Genomic DNA, 6,859 nt, shown 5'->3' on the forward strand with positions numbered 1-6,859 from the left:
ACCAAATTAATACAGACTAGGTTGATGCTGGAGAAATACTGATTAATCTGCAGAAAGGGCAGCCGATGGTAATCAACAGGTAGTTTCCTTCCCAATGCTTGACCTGATACCATGAGATTTCATGGAATCTGGAGTGCACATCAAGGACTCCCAGGGCAACTTCTTCCTGAATATGTGTCATTGAGCTGCCAACTCTGGTGGGTCTATCCTACAAGAGGGACTGGACATAAGACCATAAGAGATAGAAGCAGAATTCAGCCATTCAGCCCATCGGGTCTGCTCCACCATTCGATTATGGTGGGTATGTTTTGCAACCCTATTCTCCGTATAACCCTTGATCCCCTTACCAATCAAGAGCTTTACCATCTCTGTCATAAATACACTTAATGATCTGGCCTCCGCAACCCTCTGCAGCAATGAGTTCCACAGATTGACCACCTTCTGGCTGAAGAAAGTCCTTCTCACCTCAGTTCTAAAGGGTTATCCCCTCAGTCTGAGGCTGTGCCCTTGGGTCCTAGTCTCTCCTACTAGTTGAAACTTACAGAATACTGAGACGCCTGGATACAGTGGATGTGGAGAAGATGTTTCTATCAGATTCCCTCTCATTTAAACTCTTAACAAGTATGGACCCACAGTCCTTGACTGTTCCTCATATGACAAGCCCTTCAACCTCAGGATCATTCTAGTAAACCTACTCTAGGCCCCTCCAACACCAGCATATTCTTTAGATACGGGGGTCAAAACTCCTCACAATATTGCAAATGTGGTCTGACCAGGTGTTATACAGTCCCAGCAGTACATCTATGCTCTTGCATTCTCACCCTCTTGAAATAAACACTAAATTGCATTTCCCAACTGCCAATTGAACCTGCACATTAACCTTAAGAGAATCCTAATCTACGACTCCTAAATCCCTTTGTGCTTCAGACATCTGAAGCCTTTTCCCAATTAGACAATAGTCTATGCCTCTATTCTTCCTATCAAAATGCATAGCTTCACTTTCCCATGCTATATTCCATTGCCACTCCTTTGCCCATTTTCCTAGCCTAAGTCCTTTTGCAGCCTCCCACTTTCTCAACATTACCTATCCCTCTACCTATCTTTGTGTCATCTGCAAACTTATCACCAATGTCCTCAGTTCCTTCATCCAGATCATTTATGTATAAAGTGAATAGTTGTGGTCCCAACACTGACGCCTGCGGAACTCTACTTGTCACTGACTATCTTGCTGAAAAAGGCCCCTATATCCCTAATCTTTCTCATCTGCCATCACCCAATCCTCAATCCATGCCAGTATCTTTCCCATAACACCATGGGCTCTCATTTTATTTAGTAGCCTCCTGAGGCCACCTTGTCAAAGACCTTCTGGAAATCCAAATAGATCCACTGGCTCTCCTTTGTCTAACTTTTTACCTCCTCAAAGAATTCTGAATTTGTCAGGAATGACCTCCCCTTAAAATAGAGCTGAATCAGCATAGCTTCATTATAATACACTTCCAAGTACACCATAGTCTCACCCTTAACAATGGACTTTAAAATTTTAACAATAACAGAGGTCAGGCTAAGTTTCCTGTCTTCTGCCTCCCTCCATTCTTACCTTATTGCTTATTTGATTATCCTTTGCTGGTGTTTAAACACTTCCAAATCCTTTGCTTCTTTCTAATCTTCACCACATTGTATGTGTTTTCTTTTGCTTTAAAAAGCTTTTTTCAACAAAATCTCTTTTGTCTATACCACCAATATTTTTACTTTTGGCTAGATTCAGATTTTGATGTGGAGGCCTTCACTGAAGAAAGATTATGTTCCTTTCTGATCTGTTCCTGAATGTTTCCTTAGCTTCCTTCACTCTTTTGGTCGGACGCTTGGCATATTCTGCTCAAGAGGTTTCCATATTCTTTGACTATGTGGTTTCTTCAAGGCAATGTATCCTTGTCTGTACTGTAGAAGGCAGGGAATTATCAGATGCTGAATTTTGGGAGCTTTAGTACTCGGCGTCTTACCTTTCTTGCTAAGAGTTCTCACTGGCGTACATCATCCGCCTTGGATAGGTTCAACAGACTTTTCTAGCCCTTTTTGGTCCTAGACAGTGAGGAATAGTATTGTCTGTCAAACTCATTGCACTTTTCTTGGTAATAACTAAATTCAGGATACTGAGATTGGCATCAACATTGCAGCCACAGACAGATTTTCATTTGCGTTTGCCAGATCTCCTAGGACAATAGCAAGAATGCCCCTTGCTGAGCAGCAGATGAACAAAACCATTAGTCAAGATACCTTGTTTCATGGGTAAACACTACGTATTATTGCCACCACTGATGAGCACAACATATCCCTTCCATTCATCTCCAAGACAGTCCACAGCTACCTCAGTGGCCATGTGTCTTTAATAGAAGGTTCCACAGCTTTTGCTCATGATCCACTTCGATAAGTTCTGGCAATCAGTGGCTGGGGGGAAAAAAATTGAGCTTCATGGTGGATCCGCAGCGACCACTCAAACTGCTGCTGTTATTCCTTTCTTTCCTTGTCAGCCCTGGTTGCCTCGTCCTCCCTGTAGTATGTTTCTTCTTCCTTGAATTCCTGCTGTGCATACCAAATACCCCAGAAGCTCCTGCCATTGCTGTGCCACCATCTTTACTGTTCAGTTCTCCTTCTAATCAACTCTAGCCAGATCCTGCCTGATGCCTTTGTAGTTACCTTTTCTGAACTATCCTCCCATTACTGTTTCTCCCTCTGAAACTGCAAGGTTAATTCTATCATATTATGGTCACTGCCACCTAGGCGTTCCTTCACCTTAAGCTAAATCCACAACTGCATGTTCCCTAGTGGACTCTATCTTAAGCTTCTCCAAAAAAAATCTTGTGGATATTGCAGGAATTCCATTTTTTGAGAACCAACCTGATTTTCTCAGTCTACCTGCATACTGAAGTCCCCTACGATTATTGTAATTGTGCCTTTCTTGCATGTCCTTTCTATCTGCTAAATTATTTTATTCTCCATATACTGACTACTGCTAGGTGGCCTACACACAATTCCCATTAAGAGTCTTTTCTCCTTTACAATTGCTCAACTGTACCCACTGATGCCACACCTTCTGAGTTTACAACACTTCTTGCTATTGATTAAATTTTATTTCTTACTGACAAGACAACTCCGCATCCCCCCCCCCCCACCCCACCCCACCCCATCCCATCCAATCTTTCAATAGGACATGAACATACCCAAGGATTCTGTACAGATAATCATTATAAGCCAATGTTTGACCAGTCTGTAAGACCGTCTCACAATTTTGGCAAAATGTCCCAGATGTTGGTAAGGAAATGTTGCAGGATTAACAGGACTGTGTTTGCCAGTCACTTCTCAGTCATGCCAGGTAGTCTAGCTATTTCATTCATTTCTTTATGGATCATAGCAGTTTGACACAACTGAGTGGCTTGTTAAGCCATTTCAGAGGGTAGGAAAGAAATGAACCATATTGCGGTTTGGTCAGCACTGATCTTAGTGACACTTCACTAGTCACAGTTTGCCCTTGGAAAAAATCATTTGTCCCTGTACTGCTTCCTATCAGCTAACCAATCCCTTATCCATGCTAACAGTACCCCCTACATTGTGTGTTCATTTCATATGTGTAACCTTTCATTTAGTACCTTATCCAACACATTTTGGAAATCCAAGTACACCACATCTAAAGGTTCCACTTTTTGTATCTTGCTTGCCACTTCCTCAAAGAGCTCTAACAATAAGACATTCTTGTTTTCTTGACTAACCAAACCCTTCATGACTTTCCCTAATATCTCCATTAAACCTCAGACTTCACTGCTCTAAGAACAGTTCCAGTTTCTGTAATGATTCCACATAACTAAAGGTTTTTTTTCCCCATTATAGTAAATCTCCTCTGCATTTTCTCCAAGGCACTGGTATCTTTCCAACACGTTTACCTTCCCCAATATCTTGCCTGTAATGATTTTTATTAGTGACAGTTCCAAAAGTGCCAGTAGCCTCCTAATATTTCAACCAACAAACCGTTCCTCACATGGCAGCATACTTAACATGCAGCAAAAGTTATTTACTTGTGGGTGAACTCATAACTGAGTCAGATCTTCATATCACATTCACACACCTGCATTTCAAACAACTGGCACTAACTAGGAACCAGGAATTATAGTTCATTTCTCCCTTTACACCTTGATATCAACTACAGAACACTAATTCATGTCAGGTTAACTGATCAGAAGCTGAAAATTAATTCTGGAACTTGCCAATCAATACCGTATCAGATAGGGTGTTGTACATCCAAACCACCAGCACGACCAGAGGCACAGAAAAAAATTTGTTTATGTGCAGCAACTGATTTGCCTTATAATTTGTCTATTTAATGCAATTGGAAAGATGTGTAATTATTCTAACAAACTTATTCAAAACCACAAAGACACTGAAACGATCCATGACTCAACCATGTTAAGAGCATACATTTACAGCAAAAGCAAAACCAATAAGGAAAACAAAAATAATTCCATTCTGGAGTAGTAAATCTATAAACATACAATATGAAAATATTTACAATAGAAATCCACATTAAGACTTTAGAAATTCAAAATTCTCCCTGCATTTACCAGAGATACTAACCCCAATTGGCAGACAGCTGATACATTATTGATTTCATCATACCCCCTGAAAATAAAGAAGTTATTTACTATGTACACAAAGTGAAACAGACCCCTCTCTACCCTTTACTATTCATGTGCCAATCACTTTTTATTTGTCATGTCCAGTGTGGCTGTTCCTTGTGTTATCATCAATATTAGTGCCAATATGCTATAAGGATGTATTGGGATCAGAATTCACATCTGAATTGTTTAAAAATGTATTGTGCGATACTGAAATTATTACACTAAAATTATTATAGTGAACATACATTAATTGACCAGCAATCCACAGTAATGTTGTATTGCTTCAAATAGTTCTTGCTAGATCCAACCTAATATTTTGAGGGCCAAAAATCTACTTGACACTTCAGAGTGCACTGAGCACAGCACAAATATTTCTGATTTCCATTGTACTCTATTTAACTCCAAGCAGAACCAGTTTCTGTCTCGTTACAAATGAAATTATCGCAGGCTAATGAGGTCACACTTCTGAGGCTCTGAGCTTGCTTCTGTCCCTCCTCCAAACTGACTTTGTCACAATGTAATTTATGTTTAAAAGCAAGAAATTTGCTCCTAGCCAAAGTTGTGTTATAACTAGGCCATGAAGAGATAAGTGACTATAACCTAGTCAATTCTTTTCCGAATTGGTCAGGGTGATGGAAACACACCTGGACATTGCTTCTGCACATTCCACTTCACTATGGCTAGACGTATGAAACCATGAAACTTACAGTAGTGAAGGGAGGAGTAATCCCACCTTTCCACAGCATCAAATGTGTGACTGATTCATTAAATGTTTATTGCCAGTCATGGATCTTGTACATTGCAGTACCTGTACGACCATGGTAATGTAAATGAACAAAGTGACTAGATGAAACTTTGTGAGAAAGTGAGATTATTTTTTGTACTTGTAAATGGATAATCAGTAACCTTTAAGAGGTTGGAATACAATAGTGAGAAACTGATGCTTTACCTATACAGCACCTATCGAATACTGTCTCCAAATGTTTGGGCACCACACATCAGGAAAGATATACTGGCAGTACAGATTCACCAGAAATGCAATAGCAGCTTAAAAGGTTATTTTATGAAGACAAGTTGTATAAATCTGACTTGGGGGTTTTGACGGTTAAGGATTAATGCAACAAAGGTGTTCAAGAAAAAAAATCTCAAGCAGAAACAGAAAAACTAATTCGCATGGCCAGGAAATCCAGAACAAGTAACATAACTGCATCATTAGAGTGAGGCCATTTAGAAATGAAGTGAGGGGCAAAGGATAGTGGAAATCCAGAAACTCTCCCCAAAAGGCTCTTGAAATTTTCAAAAGTGAATTGAGGAGGTTTTATTTAGATACATGTGAAACACTGTTGAGAGATTACTGTTATATATATTTGAGCAGCTGGATAATTTATCCCAACTTCTAAATTCTGAAAGGATACACTCAATTAATTTATCTTTAAATCTGTCACCAGTTTTCAGAAAACAGAGTTTCTTCTCTGCTAAGTGAACTAAATGTAAATATTGGCTCAAAAGGGCAGTCACACACCAAAAATAGCAAATCTTTGTCCACGTGAAAAGGCCAGCAACATCTCCACTCATATCCTGCATTTGAATATCATTTAGTCTGCTTCAGGATCGAAGAATGATTAACCAGCATAAATACAGAATCAATTGCTGTACTAGTCTCCAAACAATTACATCTTAAGGCTGGATCCTCATGTGATGTTTGTTTTAGTACAGTAGTGCAGTGATTATAGGAAGAGGGGGAAGACGGGGTGGAGTTTGCTTAAGGAGTACAACATTAAGAAGCTGCCTTCTTAATAATGACAAAATTACAGAACATATGGGACATTTGGCACATAATCCTGTGGGGCTCTTTGAAAGAGCTGTCACACTTGGACCCCCCACCCCATATTCCTGTTTACGTGTTTTCCTATCTTCCATATCTTCAACTGCTCTGACCAACTTCTCTCAAATTTATGGAATCAGCTTCCACCACTTTTTCAGTTAGACCATTCCAGACCCCAAAAACTCTCAATATTTATCTCTCTACTTCTTTTGATAGTGATTTTAAATCTACGATATTGGATATTAACTCTATCACTAGACAGAATAGTTTATCAACACCTCAATTCAGTATAAGTTCAACTCTTGCTATTCTCTATTTCTAAGAGAAGAATCCTAGCTTTTCTCATAAGAGTCCCTCAGGCCTAGTA

The 6,859-nt window shown here is 39.6% G+C and overlaps 1 pseudogene; it reads right to left on the reverse strand.

The window, feature by feature from the left end:
• Positions 1–1,745: 1,745 nt before the first annotated feature.
• Positions 1,746–2,471, reverse strand: LOC132820276 (small ribosomal subunit protein eS6-like; annotated as a pseudogene).
• Positions 2,472–6,859: the final 4,388 nt, after the last annotated feature.

The sequence above is a fragment of the Hemiscyllium ocellatum genome, chromosome 11, assembly GCF_020745735.1.
Source record: "Hemiscyllium ocellatum isolate sHemOce1 chromosome 11, sHemOce1.pat.X.cur, whole genome shotgun sequence".
NCBI classification, from domain to species: Eukaryota; Metazoa; Chordata; class Chondrichthyes; order Orectolobiformes; family Hemiscylliidae; genus Hemiscyllium; species Hemiscyllium ocellatum.